General features: G+C 46.2%; 1 pseudogene; it reads right to left on the bottom strand.

Annotated features, from left to right (window-relative positions):
* Positions 1–21,375, bottom strand: part of LOC128406110 (inositol polyphosphate 5-phosphatase OCRL-like) — a 37,399-nt pseudogene extending 16,024 nt beyond the window's left edge.
* Positions 21,376–22,708: the final 1,333 nt, after the last annotated feature.

The following is a 22,708-nucleotide window of genomic DNA, read 5'->3' as shown; positions in this document are numbered from 1 at the left end:
CATCCCAGTACAGCTTTCGCCACTCTTTTGTTGACTATGAGGGCCACTCCATTTCTTTTACGGGATTCTTGCCCACAGTAGTAGATATGATGGTCATCCGAACTGAATTCGCCCATTCCCATCCATTTTTTTAAAAAAATATTTATTAAAGTTTTAAACACAAACATATAATCACACAATACAAAATAAAAAAATTTGACAAACTAAAGAAAAAAGTGAGAAAAAACACACATAGAAAAAGTATATATAAAAAAGAAAAAAATCATAATAGCAAAATATAAGAAAGAAAACAGAAAAAATTCAAAATTAACTCCACCTTTCAATAGTCCTTAGTCTCATTTCCTTAATTCTTTGACCTCCTCACACCTCCCCTTTTGTATTCCCATTTAAAAAGTCCTTTCAGCAAATCCTTACCCTCTACCATTTTTCATTGCTCAATATCATCACCTATTGTAAATATATATTTTAACCGTTATCAATCCATACTTGCATATTCTTGTAAAGCTTTTTACCAATACCACTTATTTTCCATCCAACATCATTTTAACATTCCTTAACTTTACAGTATTTCTGCAAGTAGTCTTTAAATTTCTTCCAACCTTCTTCCACCAACTCTTCTCCCTGGTCACGGATTCTGCCAGTCATTTCTGCCAGTTCCATATAGTCCATCACCTTCATCTGCCATTCTTCCAGGGTGGGTAAATCTTGTGTCTTCCAATACTTTGCAATGAGTATTCTTGCTGCTGTTGTTGCATACATAAAAAAAGTTCTGTCCTTCTTTGGCACCAATTGGCTGACAATGCCCAAGAGGAAGGCCTCTGGTTTCTTCAGAAAGGTATATTTAAATACCTTTTTCAATTCATTGTATATCATTTCCCAGAAGGCCTTAATCTTTGGGCATGTCCACCAAAGTTGAAAGAATGTACCTTCAGTTTCTTTACATTTCCAACATTTATTATCGGGCAAGTGATAGATTTTTGCAAGCTTGACTGGTGTCATGTACCACCTGTATACCATTTTCATAATATTCTCTCTTAAAGCATTACATGCCGTAAATTTCATACCTGTGTTCCACAACTGTTCCCAGTCAGCAAACATAATATTATGTCCAACATCCTGTGCCCATTTAATCATAGCAGATTTAACCGTTTCATCTTGAGTATTCCATTTTAACAGCAAGTTATACATTCTTGAAAGTATCTTAGTTTTGGGATCTAACAGTTCTGTTTCCAACTTTGATTTTTCCACCTGGAAGCCAATTTTTTTGTCCAAATTATATACCTCTCTTATTTGATAATAAGGCTCTTGGGACAAGCTGAGGTACCTAGACGAGGCAGAATTAGGCCATAATCAGGTACCGGAAGAATACTTACGGAAAGAGATAACACACTTCAAAGGCCCGGTGACCACTAATGTCAGTATTCAACACTTAACAGCCGAAACTATAGAACACTTAGCTAGTCTGCCATGTATGGAGAGCAATGGGCCGGCTCATAAAAGAGTAATCCCTAAAAGCACCTTGGGAAATAATTGACAAAGATCAGACCAGAGGCAAACCCCAGCCGGCTCCCTATCTCCGCGGAAATTCGACATCATTAGGCATAAACAGACTCAATCCTCACTCACAAATCAAGCAAAAGCAGTTCCTTCCTTTAAAGACGCATCCAATCCATCCCAGAGCCTTAAAATTGTCTCCTGGAATGTTAACGGCTGGGCGACAAAGCAAATGGATCCTGAGGCAATAAACTTCATCTCTTCTTTTGACATTGTGTGCCTTCAAGAGACCTGGTCCCAACAAAGTATCGCTCTCCCTAATTATTGCTCCTTTAGCTCCTGTGCTCGTAAACTAACCAACAGGGGTCGCCCCCAAGTTGGCCTCGCCTGTCTTATTTCAACCAACTTATCCCTCACTATTTGCGAGGAAATTAAATCTTCCCCTTACTTTCTCACTATAAAGATCCATCTTCCAAAGACCAAAAGCCCATGGTTGATAACTACAGTATATCTGCCCCCGGTAATCAATGATTTCGACCGCAATGAAAGGTGGTCTGAACTTTCGTCTTGGCTCCATGATCTTCAAACAACTAACCCAGGACTTCCCCAAATCCTCTTAGGCGATTTTAATGCAAGAATAGGTCCCAACGACGATGATATATTATCTCCCGCAGCACTCTTGGACAATCCCCTGCAGCCCCCCTGGGGAAATAGATGCTCTCTTGATCCTATAACAAATGCGTCGGGGAGGCTGATGGCCCAATTGGCCATGGAAAACGATCTTTGCATCGCGAATGGTAACATCACTCCCTTGTCTTCGCAGCAGTTAACGTGCATCACTTCCCGGGGAACCAGTGTTGTCGACTACATTTTATTGACGCCGGAGCTATTCTCAATTTCTACAAAAATGGAAGTGGCTGAATATTTTGGTGGTGACCACCTTCCATTGACTCTATTGTTAAACCTAATAGAGCCATTTTCAGCCCCCTCAAACCATAGTTCCACGGCACAAAGCCACCCTGTATACAAAACAAAGAAATGGACAAGCCTCAGTACCTCTCTTGCCCTGGACATACAAAAATCATTTGATATGTCTGCTGTTCCTTCTGACCCAATTCTGCCCGCTGACCAATATCGGAAATTAATTGATGCTTTCTCAACAACTTACACAACCACCACCTCGCCTATCCACCAACGCCTCTTCTCTGAATCACCTTGGTTTGACAAGGAATGTAAAGCCCTAAGAAGGTGAATTAGGAAAATGGTCAGAATCATCAAATTTTCCAACGACCCCCAAACCCGTGCAAAGCTCATAGAAATTAAAAGGACATACAGAAACATGATTCATTGCAAGAAACAGCAGCACATCCTTGAGGCTTGGTCCACTCTTCGTTCGGCTGTAGAGAGGCATGACTCCCGCTCCTTCTGGCGCTTAGTTAGACCTTCGGCACCACTCAATTCAGCTATCCAGATTTCCGCTGATGAATGGATTGCCCATTATTCAACCAGTTTCGCTTCTCCAAATCATCTTACAGATCTCCTTCACCCCCCGTCGGACTTCTGTTCCTGTTCTCTTAGTCCCACTTCTTCAATAAACTTTACCTCAACTCGCATCTTCAACATCATAATGTCCATGCGAAGGAATAAGGCCCCCGGCCCAGACATGGTCCCGTTGGACCTCTTCCTGACTGATCCTCTTTGGTGGAGCGAACAGCTGACTCCTGTATTCACCGCTATCTCCTCCGCCCTAGACATCCCCGACTCCTGGAGAGAAGCTATAATAGTTCCGATCTTCAAAGGCGGCCAGCCAAACATCCCTAGGAACTATCGCCCCATCAGTTTATTATCTATTCCGGGGAAAATATTTGCCACTGTATTACTGGAAGAACTTCTTTCATGGGTCCAGGAGAGGAACATTCTACCGCTAGAACAGATTGGCTTCCGAAAGTCAGCATCAACCATGGACCACTGTCTAACTCTTTATCACCTTGCCAGTAAATACACTGCACCAAGGCAAGGCCACCTATTTGCCGCTTTCATGGACCTGGAGGCCGCCTTTGATTCCATTCCTAGGCAGAGATTATGGTCCAAACTTGCCCATCTGGGAATTGATCCGCACCTCCTTTCCCTAATTATTTCCCTTTATTCAAACACCACAGCTTGCGTCCGAAGTGGTCCCAACGGCTCCCTTACCACTCCATTCCCAACGGCCAAGGGCGTCCGACAAGGTTGTCTCTTGGCCCCTTTACTGTTTAATCTCTATCTTCATGATGCAATTTCCCCTTTGAAGCTAGCAACTAAGTATCCTCCTCACTTAGCAGGTCACTCCGTTGCTTCCCTTTTCTATGCAGATGATGCCGTCATCTTATCCAGAACAGCTGCGGACCTAGCAAATGCAGTTAATGCATTTATCGCCTATTGTAAGGCGGAAGCTCTTAATATTAATTATAAAAAATCGAAAGTCCTTCACTTCGCTCGTTCCCGCAAACTCAAGCTGGAGCCGCTTAAGATCACAGGTGGCTACTTAGAAAAGGTAAAAGCCTTTAAATATCTAGGCTTAATATTCACTTACAATCTCTCCTGGACCACCCATCTACAATCTGCCTTTTTCGCCGCAACCACGACCTCCAATGCCATTGTCCGATTTTACCACCAGAAGGGCGGCAAACACCTTCCAGCAGCAATTCAAATATTTAATGCCAAAGTTGTTCCTAAATTATTATATGGCTGTGAAGTATGTGTTGATTCAAGCCAGCAGAGCCAGCGAAGCTCAGAGGAATTTGGCCACCCTCCAGGTGCCCGGCTTGAATCCTTGTTGACCTCCTGTCTGCGACTCCCGGCAAGATCAGGGGAGGTCTCCAATCGGTGATTCTTCCCAACGTGAAGAAGAACACATCACTCCTCCCCCTCCTCCATTCCCGGGGGGGGGGGAAGAGACAGACAGAAATGTATCTACATGCCTTTATTTCTGTCTTTCCAGCAGTACAGAGAAATCGTGTCTGTACCCTCTCATCACAACTGCAGAGAGAGAATAACTCCACCCATGTACTTCCAGTACAGGGTCATGTGACACTCTGAGCTAACATCCGGTGCTCAGTGCACTGAATAGACTGTGCCTGGTTCCCACAGCATAGTCCCAAAACATCCACATCCTGTTTACCATTCCAGCCACCTGGAGCTCGCTTCTGCATTGCTCCTTTTTCGTAACATCCTCCCCCAAAAGAATCAATGCGTGTTGCGGCAAGCAAAGCGTGATCCAGAGAAGAAAACAAACAGTTGTTATACACATAACACTCCCCTGTTGTTTCAGTTCCACCCTTGGAACTCCCCGCCACTGGTTTCCCCAGTGTACCTCTCTGGTTGTCTGGCTTCCAAGGAATGAGTGCATCTGCATTACCTTGGCGAGCAACTCTCAGTTGTGTCTTTGTCTCTGACTTAGACACAGCTCCAACCTGTCCTCGGTTGTTTACAACAGCAACACATGCAACAGCTAAGTTAGCAAACTCTTTTGAGTACCTCTTGGGTGGTTGACCCTTTGTAACTCTCTCAGACCTACGTATGAGGTGCTGATCCTCTCTGCTCACTGGTCCAGTCTCAGGACTCTTTGGAGAACTAGTTCCAATAGTAAACAGTGGTTCTTCCTTCACCTGTGAAGGTCTATCCATTGTGTGAGATTTCCTCTCAATGACTGTGACAACTGAGCTCTCCGAGCTATCACTGTCAGTCTCAGTACCACTGTAATCTGTAAAATCAACATCGTCATCTGAATCGTCCTCAGTGGGAAATGTGTGTACTATCACTCTCTCCTGTTTAGGAGCACTCTCAAGAAATTTTGTGAGAATCACCTGACCAGATTCAGACAAAATTACTCTGTAGAGACCCTTTTCATACCCCACAAAAATGCCTCTGGCATTCTTTACTCCACCTGGAGCTTCTGTCCTCACATGAGACCCAAAAACCTTGAAATGGGCAACAGAAGGTTTTCTGTGGAACAGTTTCTCAAAAGGAGAACTTCCCAACTCTTTTGAAACCTTTCTCATCTTTGTATAACAGAACGACATTAGAGACTCGGCCCAGTACTCATGTGGCAGATGTGAACTAAGCAATTGCGCATTCATCCCCTTTTGCAATTCTTTGTTCACCCGTACACAGACACCCCTGTTCCACGCTTCCGCTGAAACAGCAACTTTGTGTCTTATTCCTTTCTTCTGCAGGAACCTCTGGAAATCCTGTAAAAGAAAAATCTGCTTCTTGTCTGTGAATAGACAATCAATGTTAGCATCATGCATATTCTTAACCTTGTCACAAAACTCCTGAAACCTCTCCAAGGCTTTGTGTGGCTTTCTCAACACGTAAATCCAGACAAAGTTAGAGAAATGATCCACACACACAAGATAATATCTTGCATTGCCTCTAGATGGTTCTAGAGGACCAATCACATCAGCATACACCCGCTGAAATGCTCTGTTGACCCCGGTCACCTTCTTGGTAACACCTGCAAGAGAAACTTGGTTAGACACAGATGAATTACATTCCATGTAATCACTTTGGTCAAAAGTCAACAAATACAGTCCATCTTTCTGTTTGGCAGAAAGATATAACTCTCCATCTTTGTAGATCTTGCAGCTCTCAGCATCATAGGACAGTCTCAGTCCTTTCTTTGCAATCTGTGAAACACTCAGCAGATTGAACTTCAATTCAGGAACCAAGTAAACATTGTTTATAGTCAAGTTCAGACTTTTAAGATAGACAGTCCCTATCCCGGTCGCTTCCAGCTCCTGACCGTTGGCCTGTTTCACCGCGAAGCTTTGCTTCTTAAACGTTGAAAAGAGTCCTTTGTGTGGGGACATATGGACGGTACATCCAGTGTCGATTATAAACGCGTTCCTAACATCTGGCGTGGTTCCTTTCGCCATCAAAGCCTTTGCAGGTTTCACCATAGGCTTGGTATGACCTTTGCCTGACGCCTCAGGCTTTGCTGAGCGGCCCTTCGCTCCTTTTGGCTGACGTGGCTTCTTACAGTTCCGCTGAAGATGCCCAGCCTGTCCACAATTGTAACATCGGACAACGTTCAAAGCTAGAGCTTTCTCTCCAGTAGCTTCATCTGCGGGGGAATTAGAACTCCGTTCCTCCCTCCCCCTGTCCTTTTCTTCCAGTGCAGCAAGCCGGCTGTGTTCATCCAGAACCACGGCACTCAGGGGAGGTGGATAGGGTAACGCTCCCCCCTTCTTGGCATTCATTCTGAACCCAAGTCTGTGCTTTCACTTTCTCAAGCCAGTAAAATCCAAAAGTTCTCTTTTGGCTGTTTACTGCTTCACTGGCAGGCAAACTTTTGGGCTGTTTTCAAAATCCTCGCACAGCTGCGTAGAATTCAAAACAATTCCACTTCCCAGGCTCTTTGACTGAGCCAGTTGCTTTCCAAGCCTTCTGGCTGTCGTTGCCTAGCAACCTGCTCGGGACGGGAATGTTTATCAGCCACAAGAATTCCTGGTATGCAAGCCTTTCTTTCAGAGCTGTTTTTTTCAAACGTAGCTCTCTCGTGAACAGAGAATAATTCTTTCTGTGTTCACTCTCTTTAGCCCGAAATGCAGCATACCTTTTGGGGCTCCGTTGCCTTGAATTACACTCCTTTCGGTGTCCGCTGTCTGTTCAGCTACTGGCTGCAGGCAGACGCTTTCTTTATCTCCTTAGGTGCAGAGGATGGCAACGATTCATCGACCTCTCACCTCTCACACTGATTCCCATAGATCATTAGCCATCGGCATTGCTACCAGATGTTGATTCAAGCCAGCAGAGCCAGCGAAGCTCAGAGGAATTTGGCCACCCTCCAGGTGCCCGGCTTGAATCCTTGTTGACCTCCTGTCTGCGACTCCCGGCAAGATCAGGGGAGGTCTCCAATCGGTGATTCTTCCCAACGTGAAGAAGAACACACCACTCCTCCCCCTCCTCCATTCCCGGGGGGGGGAAGAGACAGACAGAAATGTATCTACATGCCTTTATTTCTGTCTTTCCAGCAGTACAGAGAAATCGTGTCTGTACCCTCTCATCACAACTGCAGAGAGAGAATAACTCCACCCATGTACTTCCAGTACAGGGTCATGTGACACTCTGAGCTAACATCCAGTGCTCAGTGCACTGAATAGACTGTGCCTGGTTCCCACGGCATAGTCCCATAACATCCACATCCTGTTTACCATTCCAGCCACCTGGAGCTCGCTTCTGCATTGCTCCTTTTTCGTAACAGTATGGACTACAGCAATATCAGGTAACTTGGATCGCACACTTCATATGTTTCTGAGATCACTTTCCGGGGTCCCGAGATGCGTCTCAGGTGCAGCCCTACGACTTGAGTTCGCCCAGCCCTCAATTGTAAAACGAGCATGGTGTCGAGCCATTTCCTATAGCTCCCACCTACTAGCATCGGATGCTCGAATTAGAGGTGGTTTTTCCAATCTGATCCTAAGAGATATTCATAATTCCCCTTGGAAAACTACAATTAACCTCAAACTCCGCTCTCTTTTCAATCTGAATTGCAAAACTGTTCTTAAATTAGAGTGTATCAGTCCGGCGGCCCTACCTTCAATTAAAAAGAAGCTACAGCAACTTGACTTCTCTAACACAGCTGCCGATGCAAGAGGGCCGTGTTCAGGCCTAGCCCTAGCTATTCCTCCCCCTGAAGGAATCCCTCTATACTGCTTCACAATTTCTTCGGAGGCTAAGCGAAGGGCCTTTACCTGTGCCCGTCTCAACTGTTTTCCTACAGCAGTTCTGTCGGGTCGTTATTCCAGAGTCCCCATCGCAAACAGAACATGCACCTGTAATGACACGGCTCTGGAGACTATGGAACATGTAATGCTCTTCTGTCCCAACTGGACAGAAGAAAGATCTCGGTTTTTAACTCCTCTCATGAACAAGCTTCATCTCCCAATCCAGCCCTGGATAGTGTCCCTTTTTTTGCAGGATTCTGATTGTTGGATTACCGAGATGACAGCCAACTTCCTGCTCAGTGTGATGAAGAGGAAAGCGGCACTAACTTCTTTTTTAACACCACAGCTGCAGTCGATACGCTGCACAATCGAACGAAGTTCCAAGTAGCTTTATTGTACAAGGACAATGGAGCTAGGACAAATCTGAGGAGCTGAAGGACCCCTTTAACGATCCTCCTCCAGCCTCAGCAGTTTTTTGTCTTTTTGTTTTTGTACTATTGGTCACTCGATGTTTTAAATCCCCTGTTGCTTCTGTTATCTCTCTTTTTTCCCCCCCTTTAAGTATTTGCCCAGGACGATATCTACCGTTACCTCCCCACCCCCATTTTATGTTGTTATTTCTATGTATATCATGCTATGGCCACACGGCTAATGCAATAAAATCTATTGATAATAGTGAAGCCAATCTCGCACTCTATCTTTTAATTTCTCAAAACTCTGCAATTTCAATTTATCTCCTTCTTGCTCCAAAATCTCCCAATATTTTGGCCACTTGGCCTCCATATTGAGCCTTTTTTGAGCTTTTGCCTCCATTGGTGACAACCACCTTGGGGTTTTATTTTCAAGTAAGTCTTTATATCGTATCCAGACATTAAACAATGCTTTCCTGACAATATGGTTTTTAAATGCCTTATGAGCTTTAACCTTGTCGTACCACAAGTATGCATGCCATCCAAAAGCATTATTGAAACCTTCTAAGTCCAAAATGTCTGTGTTCTCAAGAAGCAGCCAGTCCTTCAACCAGCAAAAAGCTGCTGATTCATGATAAAGTTTAAGGTCTGGCAGGGCAAATCCCCCTCTTTCCTTAGCATCAGTTAATATTTTAAATTTTATTCTGGGTTTCTTGCCCTGCCAGACAAATTTAGAAATGTCTCTCTGCCACTTCTTGAAACAGTCCATTTTATCTAATATTTGTAACGATTGAAACAAAAACAGCATTCTTGGCAATACATTCATCTTGATAACAGCAATTCGGCCCAGCAAGGAAAGCTTCAAGTTTGACCATATTTCTAAATCCCTTTTAACGTCCGACCAACACTTTTCATAATTATCCTTGAATAAATTCCCATTTTTAGCTGTCATGTTAATCCCCAGGTATTTCACCTTCTTGACCACTGTTAAACCCGTCTCATTGTGAAACCTCTCTCTTTCGGTCATTGTTAAATTTTTCTCAAGAACTTTGGTTTTTAACTTATTCAACTTAAATCCTGCTACATGACCAAACTCTTGGATCAGTTCTAATACTCTTTTGGTGCTGGATTCTGGCTCCTGTAGTGTCAATACTAGGTCATCTGCGAAAGCTTTCAATTTATATTGTTTAGCTCCGACCATTATACCTTTAATCAGATGGTCCCTCCTAATCATGTTTAACAAAACCTCCAGGACAGAGATAAAAAGTAGAGGGGAAATTGGGCAGCCTTGTCGTGTCCCTTTCTCTATCCTAAATTCCTCTGTTACCACGTTGTTAACTATTAATTTGGCCTTTTGTTCTGAATAAATTGCACTTATACCATTTTCAAACCCTTGACCGACCCCCATCCCCTGAAGATTTTTCTTCATAAAACTCCAAGAAATATTATCAAAGGCTTTCTCGGCATCCACAAAAATTAAAACTGCTTTTGTATTGATATCCTCTTGCAGCTTCTCCAATATGTTAATTATATTCCTCGTATTATCCGACAAATGTCTGCCTGGAAGAAAGCCAGCTTGGTCTTTGTGTATCACTTCCTTTAATACTTTTTTTAACCTCTTGGCCAAAATGTCAGCAAAAATTTTGTAATCCACATTTAACAGGGATATGGGTCGGTAGTTCTTAAGTTGTGTCTTTTCAGACTCAGTTTTCGGTATAAGTGTAATATATGCTTCTTTCCACGACTCTGGCACTTTTTCCCCCTCCAAGATTTCATTGCAAACCTCCTTTAGTGGTTGAATTATCCAGTCCTTCAAAGTTCTATAGTATTTTGAGGTTAAGCCGTCCGGCCCTGTAGCTTTTCCCAGTTGCATATTCTGAATGGCACCTTCCACCTCCTGTTCCGTAACTGTATAGTTCAACATTATCTTATGTTCTTGTGAGATTTTTTGTAATCCATTTATTTTCAAAAACTGGTCTATGTCGAACTCTCTCTGGGGCCCTTGTGTATATAGTTGTTTAAAGTACCTCTGGAAACATTTTCTAATTTCCACTGGATTCTGGATGCTTTTTCCTTCCACTTCCAAATTAGTGATGGTATTAAGTTTTTGTCTTTTCTTCATCTGCCAAGCTAGCAGTTTCCCACATTTATTTGCCGATTCAAAAGTCCTTTGTCTCATTTGTTTAATTTTCCATTCAATTTCCTGGTTTATCATCTTCATGTACTGCACTTGATGTAGCTTTATTTCTCTCAGAATCTCTTGTGAATTAGGTTTCGCTCTCAGTTTTTTCTCGCCCTCTTTTATTTTTTCCAGAATTTTTTCTTTTTTCGCATTTTGGGCTTTCTTCTTTATTGAATTCTGTTGAATCAGAAACCCCCTCATAACTGCTTTACTTGCGTCCCAGATTATTCTTTTTTCCACTGTAGTTTTCAAATTTATCTCAAAATAGTCTCTCAGAGTTTTTTGGGCCTTTTTGGTCACCTCTTGATCTCTGAACAAGGTGTGATTCGTCCTCCATCTGAAGGAACCAGTTGGTGTTAGTTTCATCTCCATTCTCACGGCATTATGGTCGGAGCACGTCTTAGGGCAGATCTCTACCTTCCTAATCTTGGGTGCCAGTCCTCTAGTTATCCAGATTTGGTCAATTCTTGTCCATGTTTTTTGGGCTTCAGAGAAGAAGGTTCCCTCTCTACCCAAGAGATTCCTGGTTCTCCAGATATCAATCAAGTCCATATTGTCAGTCAGTTCAAAAAAGGTTTTTGGTAGTCTGCCATCTTTGGTAACTACCTGTCTCTGCGACTTATCCATGTTTGTAGATACCACCCCATTCATATCTCCCATCAAAATGATGTTATAGTCCATATAGTCCAATGGAGTCTCATGCAACTTCTTATAGAATATAGATTTCCCCTCATTCGGTGCATATACACCTACTATCAAAAAATTTTCTCCTTGTGTTTGAATTTCAATTGCTATGAGTCTTCCTTGATCATCTTTAAAAACAAATTTCAGTGACAGGCTCTCTTTTGCATAGATGACCACTCCTCACTTTTTAACCTTGTCCGATGAGATAAATTCTTGGCCCAACCTTTTGTTAGACAATATTTTCCTATGTTGCCTTGTCACATGTTGTCAGGGAACTGCCATCTGAGACGCAGGAGGTGAAAGGGCTCACAGAGGGTGAGAGAGACCATTCAGCTGAGGAGGGGACCAGCAGGGGGAGAAGTGGAGTTCCAAGGGAAAGTGAATCGGAGGGAGGGCTCAGAGACACTTCAAGCGAAAATAGTGGGGAGGTTTCAAGACCTCCTGTAGGGACACCCACTCCTCGCCGGAAACTGTCACGCCGAGAGTCCAGAAGACGCGTTTCCGTTAAGGAGCTTTTATGCTGGAAGAAGTTCCGTAAACGCCCACTGTCCGATTCAACGAGCGACTGATGGAGCCATGCTTAAGGAGCTCCGTCAGAGACAGAGGTTTGTGGACTTAGCCAAACTCTGAGGGACTAGGATTTTACGCACAAGCAGCTCACCATCCCATCACAGCAATCGGACAGTCCCTGAAAGCAGCTTGTGCAAAGAGGCATCATGAGCAACCCAGCCGGAGCCGGGGGAGCAGGAGGAGCTGGAGAGGGTCCAAGCCTGGAAGAAAGGTACAGGGTGTTGGAGCTCCAGCTAGCGCTGCAAACGGCGAGGCTAGAGGAAAGGAGGGCACAGGATGCAGATAAGACAAAAGGCGCCCCACTAGCAAGAAAGATGCCAGGGTTGGTGCAGAAGTTTGGGGGGGACCCCAGGAACTATCAAGCCTTTAGGACAGAGATGCAGTATGCTCTCGAGCTGCAGTTTAACGACTTTCCCGACGAGGCATCGCGAGTGGCGTTTGTGATTGGCCATCTCGAAGGAGGGGCGAGAGACTGGGTTAGACCCCTGATGGCAGGGAATAGTGAAATGCTGAAGGACACAAGGAAGTTTTTTCACGCCATGGATTTGATGTTTTCCAGCGAGATTGAACAGGGACTGGTGCGCAGACAATTGATGGCTTGCAAACAGGGGAGCCGATCGGTTCGTGAGTACTGGACTGAGTTTACCATGTTGATACATAAATTGGGATGGGACCTATCGGCGGAACCCATTCAAATGCTCTTTGAAGAAGGGCTTTCTTCGGCGGTGAAAGACGAACTTTCCCGGGCGCCCAGGGCGGAGTCTATGGACCAGCTGACCAAATCAGCGCTGACCATTGGAGCGCGCCAGGAGGCAAGAGCCTTGGAGAAGCGGGAGGGGAAAGGAGAGCGTTGGAGGGATTTCCGCATTCCAGAGATTCCAGAGCCAAGTTTCCCGCCAGGAGAGCCGATGGAAGTTGGAACAGCGCGCGCGCGCGCAGTTTCAAATCCCAGTGAAGGGAGGAAGAAGGAGGGAAAGAGCGCCAAGAAATGTTATCTCTGCCAGCAGCCAGGTCACTTTGCCAGAGTCTGCCCGCAAAGAAAGGAATGGCAAGGGATGGCGGGAGCTGTTGGGGGGAAGGAGGAGGGAGTCCAGGAGCCAGTAAAAGCCAACGCCTGGCTGCCACCGTCGGGGCACTGCAGCCAGGCCAAGGAGCAGTAAAAGTGCCCACTCCGGAACCTCCAAGACCAGCCCTAGTAATAGAGGTGTTGCTAGAGCTGGCAAACGGATACCCACTAATGACAAAGGCGCTGTTGGACTCAGGCAGCTCCTGTAATTTTATGAGTAAGGAGTTTGCAGCTGAACACCAGATACAGACACTCCCTTTAAGCAACCCCCTGCAGGTGACCACGATCGATGGGAGGGAGCTGTTGGGAGGAGAAGTTAGTCTACAGACCGTCCCAATGGTTATGAGGGTGGCCAGGCACACCGAAAGGATAGCGTTCAATGTGGCCACCCTGGGAGGGGCTCCCGTCATTTTGGGAATGAGCTGGCTAGCGTTGCATGACCCGCTAGTGGGCTGGCATCAGAGAGTGGTCTCCTTTGGGTCAGCACATTGCCTGGAACATTGCAGAGAGGGAAAGGTGCCAGAAGGGGCAAAAGCCTTTCTAGCAGGGACGGAAGTGGCAGACAAAGGGAAGGTGCCCAAACAATACGCTGATCTGAGCAAGGTCTTCAGCGAAAGGGAAGCAGATAAACTACCACCGCATAGAGACTTTGACTGCCAAATTAACCTGGTCCCTGGGGCCCAGCTCCCCGTGGGCAAGCTGTACGCCATGTCAGACAGGGAAATGCAGGAATTAAGGGAGTTTATTGATAAAAACCTGAAGAGGGGCTTCATCAGAGAGTCCAGAGCGGTGGGGGGGAGCCCAGTGTTTTTTGTGGACAAAAAAAAACACGGATAAACCCCGGCTTGTAGTGGATTACAGGCGGCTAAATGCCGTGTCAGAACCAGTGACTTTCCCCATGCCCAGGATTGATGACATTTTGACCAGGGTGAGGAAGGGAAAGATATTCATGAAATTGGACCTGAGAGGGGCATACAACCTGATACGAATAAAGAAAGGGGATGAATGGAAAACCACCATGTTCACCCCTTTGGGGGCTTTTGAATATCTCGTTATGCCATTCGGATTACAATCAGGCTCCGCCTGTTTTCAATCGCTCATGAACCATGTCCTGGGACCTTTGCTCTACAAGAATTGCGTGGCCTTCCTTGATGACGTGCTGATATATTCAGAGAATGAGGAGCAGCATGTAAAGGATGTCAGGGAAGTGCTGAGCCAGCTGCAAGCAAACCAGCTGTGGGTGAAATTGGAGAAGTGTCAGTTTCACACCAAGGAGGTGGAATTCCTGGGGTACCGCTTATCAGACAAGGGATTAGCCATGGATCCAGGCAAGGTCCAGGCGGTGCTGGAATGGAAGACACCGAAAACGAAAAAGGATGTGCAAAGGTTCTTAGGGTTTGGGAACTTTTACCGTAAATTCATCAAGAACTTTGCCCACTTAACGGCTCCCATCACGGACTGTCTAAGCAGCAAGAAGAAATTCGTTTGGACGGCGGAGGCGGAGCAAGCATTTGAGGAATTGAAAAGGGCATTCGCTTCGGAAGAACAGCTCCTGCATGTGGATTTACAAAAACCCATGAGAGTGGAAACTGATGCCTCAGACCGGGCGGTGGGGGCGGTGCTGCTTCAGCCAGGGAGCAATAAGTCGGAATGGAGACCTTGTGCCTTCTTTTCGCGTAAGCTGAACAAATCCGAGAGGAACTACACCGTATATGACCGAGAACTACTCGCCATTCACGAAGCGTTCCGGAGATGGAGACACTTACTAATTGGCGCACAGCATAAGGTGCAAGTGTGTACGGACCACAAGAATTTGGAGTATTGGAGAACGGCACGAGTGCTCAACTAACGACAAGTGAGATGGGCCCAGGAGTTCTCCAAATTCCATTTTGAAATCTGCTATGTGCCAGGTCCAGAAAACATCAGAGCGGACGCTCTCTCTCGCAAACCTGAATATTTGGAGGGGGAGGGAGCGCCTGAAGAGAGACATATTATCCCAGAGGACCACTGGGTGTGTGGGGCGGCCTGGGTGGGGCAAAGGGAACTGGTAGAGGGAACGGTAAATGATGAATACGCCCAGGATAAGCTCAGAGGTTTAAGGAGAGAGGGAGAAGACCCCGGAGGTTTTGAAGAAAGAAACGGGGCATTGTATTACAAAGGGGCTCTATATATACCCGAAGGGGAATTGAGGGGGAGAGTACTCAAACAGCTGCACGACAATCCCACAGCGGGGCATTTTGGTCAACACAAGACCATGTGGTTGGTGACCAGGGAGTTTTGGTGGCCCAAGGTGAGGGAGGATGTACGGGAGTATGTGAGAAGGTGTGACCAATGCCAGAGAGCCAAAGGAGAAAGGCGGGCACCAGCGGGGTTATTAGAACCGTTACCCACACCAGAACGACCGTGGGAGGCGGTATCGATAGATTTTATGACGGATCTGCCTAAATCCCAGGGGAAAACCGCCATACTAGTCGTAGTAGACCTGTTAACTAAGATGGGTCACTTTGTAGCTTGCTCACATGCAGTCACGGCGGAAGAGACAGCGAAATTGTTTGTAGAACATATTTTTAGGCTGCATGGCGCCCCCTTGAGGGTGGTCTCCGACAGAGGGAAACAGTTCACGTCCAGATTCTGGAGGAAACTTATGAGCTTGTTGCACGTAGAGGTCAACTTTTCGACTGCCAGGCACCCTGAGACCAATGGGCAGGCGGAGAGGGCAAACGGTATCCTCCAACAATACCTGAGGTGTTATGTCAATGACAGAGAGAACGATTGGGTCGAAAAGTTGGCGCTAGCAGAATTTGCTTACAATAATGCAGAGAATGTGTCCACCGGGATGAGCCCCTTTTTGGCTAATTTTGGGTACCACCCCAGGGCGTTTCCAGGGGGAGGAGGGGAGAGATGGAGTGTCCCGGCCGCTGAACATTTTGTAGAAGAAATGGAAGCGATCCATCGTCAACTCCAACTCAACTTAGAAAGGGCCAAAGAAGAATATAAGAGGCAGGCAGACAAGAGCAGAAGGGAAGGTGAAACCATTAGGGTGGGGAGTCAGGTCTGGCTATCAACCCAAGGGTTGCCGTTCAAGGGGGGTTGCAAGAAATTGAGACCCAAAAGATTGGGACCATTTGAGGTCATCCAACAGGTCAACCCGGTGGCTTTCAGACTCCGGTTACCGAACCACATGAAACTGCACCCAGTATTCCACAGGTCATTACTGTCACCATATAGGGGGGAAGGTGAAGGGGTATCCACACGGGGGCCAGCCATAGAAGAAAGGGAAAGCAGCAACCATGTGGCGGAAATCATCGACTCCAGGTGGAAGGGTAATCAGGTGGAGTATTTGGTCGCGTGGGAAGGGGAACCGGAGTCGGAAAACACCTGGGTGACGGCAGAGGAGGTCCGTGACGAGATCTTGATCGAAACGTTCCACCAAAGGTTCCCCAGGAAACCTCAGCCAATAGCGAGGTTCCGGAGGGAGTACTTTGGCACCACCGACGATGAGGAGGAACTGGAAGGATTCAGGGAATCGGAGTTGGAAGGAGGAACAGACTCCGATGAGGAGGAGTACTTGGAAACCGGTAACAGCAAGAGGTGGAGGGAAGTGTTCGAAACTTCGGAAGATGAGGGAGGTTCATTCAGGGGTTTTGCTCCCTCGCCTCCCGCAGAGGAGGGGAGGGGAGGTGGTGAAGGGGGCCCTGGAGGGGAGGTGGATGTCAGGGAACTGCCATCGGAGAAACAGGAGGTGAAAGGGCTCACAGAGGCTGAGAGAGACTTATCAGCTGAGGAGGGAACCAGCAGGGGGAGAGGAGGAGCTCTAAGGGAAAGTGAGTCGGAGGGAGGGCTCAGAGACACTTCAAGCGAGAACAGTGGGGAGGTTTCAGGACCTCCTGTAGGGACACCCACTCCTCGCCGGAAACTGTCACGCCGAGAGTCCAGAAGACGCGTTTCCGTTAAGGAGCTTTTATGCTGGAAGAAGTTCCGTAAACGCCCACTGTCCGATTCAACGAGCGACTGATGGAGCCATGCTTAAGGAGCTCCGTCAGAGACAGAGGTTTGTGGACTTAGCCAAACTCTGAGGGACTAGGATTTTACGCACAAGCAGCTCACCATCCCATCACACATGTGTTTCCTGTAAGCAAATTAAGTCCAATTGTTCCTTTTTAAGTATATGAAAAACTTTTTTCCTTTTCTCCGGGGAATTAAATCCGTGAATGTTCCAACTTAATAGTTGCAGAGACATGATGTATTTAAATTTACTCTCCTCCAACTGCTCCCAATGCTTCCTCTTCTTCTGACGGTGGTATCACTTTCTTTGTCTTGTCCACTCCCAAAAGTGGTAGTCCTTTGTCTAATATTCCTGGTAGTAAGGCTCCTAGCTCTCCTTCCGCTCCTTTTTGCAGATCTTCTTCGTAGTCTCTCAAAAAATTTTCTTTCTCCTCCACTGATCTTATCTTAAACTTCTTACCTTTAAGACTGAAAGATAGGCCTTGAGGGAATTCCCACCTGAAAATAATTCTGTTTCCTCTCAGCAAAGTCACCAAGTCTCCGTAGTTGGACCTAAGTTCCAGAAGATGTTTCGGGATGTCCTTGAATATTTCTACTTTTGACTCTTGTATTATCAAAGTATTCTGGTAGTGCAGACTCAATATTTTATCTCGCTCCTCTTTGGATCGAAGGGTAATCAAACAGTCTCTCACTCTGTTCTTTCTCCCTCCTTTTCCAAGTCTAAAGGCGTTTATTATTTTGAAGTCTTGCTTGTCCTCCAATTTCCAAAAGTCTACAAATTCCTGTGTCAAAAAGTCGCTCAAACTATCTCTCTCAAGTTCAGGTACCGCCCTGACCCTCAAATTGGTCTGTTTCTCCTTCAATTCAATCATAGACAGAAGTTCCTGATGGGCCCCAAGCCATACCTGATGGTCCCCAAGCTGTTTACTTATCGGTGTTATCTTTTCTTCTACAGCAGCTGCTTTTTCTTTTGCTTCCTGGGCCGTCTTTTGATTTAATGCTGACTGTTGTAGTAGTTTTTCGATTGAGTCTGTATTAGAATTCACCTTCTGACCCAAATTGTTGATACTTGTAGTGTTCTGTTCAATTTTATTTGTTGCTTCTGTAACTTGTTTACTTACTTTGTCCAAAGTTTCATAGATCTTGTTCAAAATAGAAGTAAATCCTTCTTCTGTCATCCCTTTTGACCCAGCTTGCACTGGGTCTTCTCCTTGTGACACAGGAGGGCCAGAGGCGGATGCCCTGCGCTGCTGCAGTATTGTGCTGGTCTGTTGATGTCTGACTTTGCCTGATCTCGTTACCTTTTCATCCGATTTTGTTGGCTTTTCATCCATGGCACTTTATCTGGAAGTCAAGGTCACTCCCACAGTCAGATTTGTTTTGCTATGGGACTTTCCCAGGCTAGTACTAGATGGAAAATTCCCCAGTCAATTGTAACGTTTCCAGTAAGCCTCTAGGGGGACACAGTATCAGTCAGTAATGATGCAACAAAGTATCTTAATGAACTTTCAAAGGCCCCCTTCAGCAGGAGAAATAACAGTTTTAACAGTTTCAAAATGTCAATTTTGCAGAGTTAGCATTCAGCAAGTTACATTGTTCATAGAGAGTGCTGTTCTCAATGTAACCAATCTATTCAGTCTTGGCAGTCTGTTCCCAGGGATTAAGAGGTGGGTTACGTCTCTCCTTTCTCTCTTATACTTTAAGTAAACACAAAAAATACTGTCCCTTCTTCCCTCCCTTTCTTTCAGTTCAGGGAGGGAGTTCCTTAATTTTGACGTTTAAGATTTAAGTCCTTTTAGCGCTCCTTGCCCGGTATTTGGCTTAAATTGTCTTTGCTTTGATCTTTATACAAACCGGAAGGTGGACTTCCTCTTTGCACCTTCCCGCTTCAGTGCCAAATTTGACTTTGTTTTCCCTTAAATTTTCAGTCTTAATACTTGACCTACTCACGGGTTGTTGTTTTGACAGCCGAATTTTCAGAGGAAAAAAGGTCAGCGCTCTCCGGCAACAGCTGCGCGGCTTCACTCCACAGATGTAGCAATCGACTCTCAGTGCCGCGCCACCCCCGTTCCGCTCCAGAGCCCCTCGCGGGGTCCCTTTGCTACTTGGGGGGGCGCTTCTGGCACCCGCCGAGTCCCATGGCCGCAGGCTTCTCCCGCCTGCGGTTTTTAAAAGGGACTCCGCTGCGCTGTAGCGGATAGACCCGATTTCTGCGGAGCTTCTCCCTCCGAGTTAGAAGGAGACTGCCATTGCCGTTGGCGCCACCTCCGGAAGTCCATTCCCATCCATTTTAGTTCACTGATGCCCAGGATGTCAATATTTATTCTTGCCATCTCATTTTTGACCACATCCAACTTACCAAGGTTCATGGTTCTTACATTCCAGGTTCCTATGCAATATTTTTCTTTACAGCATTGGACTTTCCTTTCGCTTCCAGGAAAGGAAAGAACAAGAACATCTAGAGGATATCAAACCAACTGTTACCTTTTATAGGAAGCTGTCTTCTCCCTGAGATCAGAGGAGGAAGGCAAGAGCAAAAGAAAAGTGGGGAAAAGACAACAAAGTGTGTTAATGGCACAGGCCCTGAGAAGAGAAAGAAACAGCCCATTGGCTGAACAGTATCTGGGCAGATGGCAGGGAAATGCACACGGTTCAGTGGCCCTGCGAAAGGGCAGGTGGGAAGACAAAAACTTGGGATGACTCAGTCAAGGCAAACAAAGGGCATGAACAGCACACAGGAAGCGAATGCACAGCTACAGAAGCTGAATGCAGCAAAGGACCCCCAGCCCACACATTTCTGAGTGGAAGAGCAGCTGTTTTTCAAGCAGGCAAGCAGAGTGGGAAGGTTAGACATTCAGCAAATGAACCTGCCAGGTAAATCAACCCCTTTCCCTACCAGGTCAATAAGTTTGGTGATGGGAACTTCGCGAATCGGCTGCCTCATCCAGCACAAGGCTTCCAAGGAGGTCCTGAAGCAGCTTGGTAGGTAGCTCCCACTGATGGTGAGGAAATAGTCCTTGCCACGGTCAAGGTGAAGGACAAAGATATCCTCAATCTTATCTTCTCCTGATTTGAGAAGCGTCACAGAGTCCTTGCTGACGTACACATCCAGGGAAATGTCCACCGTCTCATCTAAAACGGGAGGAGGTCAGGTAGATACACTCTTTGGCACAGCCAAGTTTGCTTGTCTGTAAATTAAAAGTTAAGATAGTGAATAATTGAACAGAAGGACACAATACGAGCCTGCTGGATCAGGCCAATGGCCCATCTAGTACAGCATCCTGTTCTCACAGGTGTATGTGGGAAACCTTAACTTCAAGAATTAGGAAAAGAAGCGACTCAGTTCCCACCCCCACCCCACTTTCCTCTCTAGTCCTCCAAAGCAGCAGCTGCACAGAAGATGGTGACAGGATACTGGGGGGTAAGAGAAAGTGATCCTAACAAAAGAATATAAAAAGGGAAAGCACTTATTTGTCTCCTAAAGGATTTTTGCGCCCCCATGTAACTTTCTTTTTTAGTTTACATTTCATTGAGTTTTTAAAAGTTTGGCTAGTTCTATATGATCCCCAAGATATTTTTGTGCCTCCACAACGTAAAAATAGGCATTTTTTTTTTAAAAAAAATATTTTTTGACAGACTGCTCTCACTGGTTCCCTGCAATGCCAAAAGGTTTTTTGGGACCCTTCAGCATTTTTGGGCTTCAATTCATTTGTGTGTGTGTGTGTGTGCTTGTTTAAAGCTGGTCACACACACTTTTACACTTTGGGCTCACCTGCTTTGATGTGTGGCCCTTGGAGGCTTGAGCATGGGGCAATGTAGCCCACAAATGCTAAGCCTGCCCTGCTCTACAAAACTCCCAAGGTTTGAGGGAGGAGGGTTGGGAAGAGGAGGAGAAAAGGGGGGATGAAAAGGAAACAAAGGCCTTCCCTAGATGACCCTTAGGGTCCCTTTCCAACTCTACAGTTCTCTGATTCCAGAGAGAGACGCGCTGGGCTCCAAGTATCCCTCGCAGGGCTCAGCGCAAAGCCATGGCTTACAATACTGGCTGTCACTGAGCTTGGGGATAAAGGAGAAGTGGAGGGTGACTTGCCCATTGTTTGTGATCTGGAACTTCTCCTTCTGCAGCTGCCGGAACTTCACATTCTCAAACGAAAACTGCAGAGCAAAATGGGGGGGGGGGGAGAGAGTGCTTGCCTTCAGCAGATGGCAAGAAAACGTGCTCCAGGGGGAACTTTGTCCTTGGCCCCGGGCTCTCATTTAGGGGACTGAACATGCAACAGGTCCAAACGCCACCTCACAGTGGCCACATTTGTTCTTGAGTGTCCATGTGGGGCTCTCCAGATATTGCTGCACTTGCTGTGGGATGTGAAACACAAGAGCAGTCAAGTACAACATTCCTAGAGTGAACATGTTTAGACATGGGGAGGGATGTTTGTCCAGTCAGCAGGTAAACTTCCTGTTTCCCTCTGGGCTGAGACAGACTTCCTCTGCATGTGACTAGAGGTGGGTGTGGCCTCACCTGTGCAGGCAATGATAAAAGCACAGGGCAGGGCAGCCATCTCTCTCTTCCTTCTTTCTTTCACCACATGCATTGAAGAAGCAACATCTACTGAGTCAAAGATGCCCTCTTGGCTCCCAGCCAAGAGAGGACAAAGGGACTGTCTTCATAAGAGATAGATTCCAAGTATATGTTACTTCATTAAGCTAAGTCTGCCTTCTGGGATCTGATTGTGAACAGAATGTGAGTAAACTCTTTTTATACTTTTGTAAAAGACTGTGTCGTCTCTTCTATTTTATGAGGGAATATGGGGAAATTACCAGAATAGTTATTAAAGAGGCTTTAGCGAGCCTGAGCAAACGCTGCCGTTGCAAACTTAAAATAAAGGGGAATGTTTTACTCTGCTGAAATTGGGGAACTTGTTAACACAAGTTAGATAAGGATATAATCAGACAATATATCCTCTTCTGCATCCCTGAACGTTCCCACACTTGCAACTTCCCATTGCCACTGGCCATGTTGGCTGGGGATGATGGGAGTTGTAGTCCAGCATCTGGAGGGCACCACGCTGGCTACCCCTGGAGTCTTTGCCTGCGAGGAGGAGGAAGAGGCTGCCGCTCAGTGGAAGGGCATCTGCCTTGCATGCAAAGGTCCCAGGTTCTATCCCCAGCATCTCCAGGTAGGGCTGGGAGAGATCCCCCGGAAATCAAGACTGAGCTAGATGGGCCAAGGGCTTCTTTCCCCCTGGTCTTTTTGCAGCAAACCCTCTTTAAGGGGTTGGAGAGGATCCTATTCGTCTTTACCTCCCTCCAAGGAGGGAAGGAATTCGTTCTCCATCCTGTCCATCAACTGAACAATATCCTCAAACACTTTCCGGTACCGCCGGTCATCCACAACCTTCACCTATGGGGGGGGGGGGACAGAGCACATTTGTTGGGGCTATGGACTAAAGGGGGGGCATGAGTTAAGAGCAGAAATGCCTGCTACACCCCCCTGTTCCCAGCCCTGAAAGAGGCAAGTACTGTAACTCTGAGAGCTTCCCCAGGATGGCAGCGGCTGTGACTTCCAGAGCCAATGGGCTGAAGCCAAATG

Source organism: Podarcis raffonei, chromosome W, assembly GCF_027172205.1.
Source record: "Podarcis raffonei isolate rPodRaf1 chromosome W, rPodRaf1.pri, whole genome shotgun sequence".
NCBI classification, from domain to species: domain Eukaryota; kingdom Metazoa; phylum Chordata; class Lepidosauria; order Squamata; family Lacertidae; genus Podarcis; species Podarcis raffonei.
The sequence above is the reverse complement of the archived record's forward strand: the minus strand, read 5'-3'. Positions and strand labels throughout refer to the sequence as shown.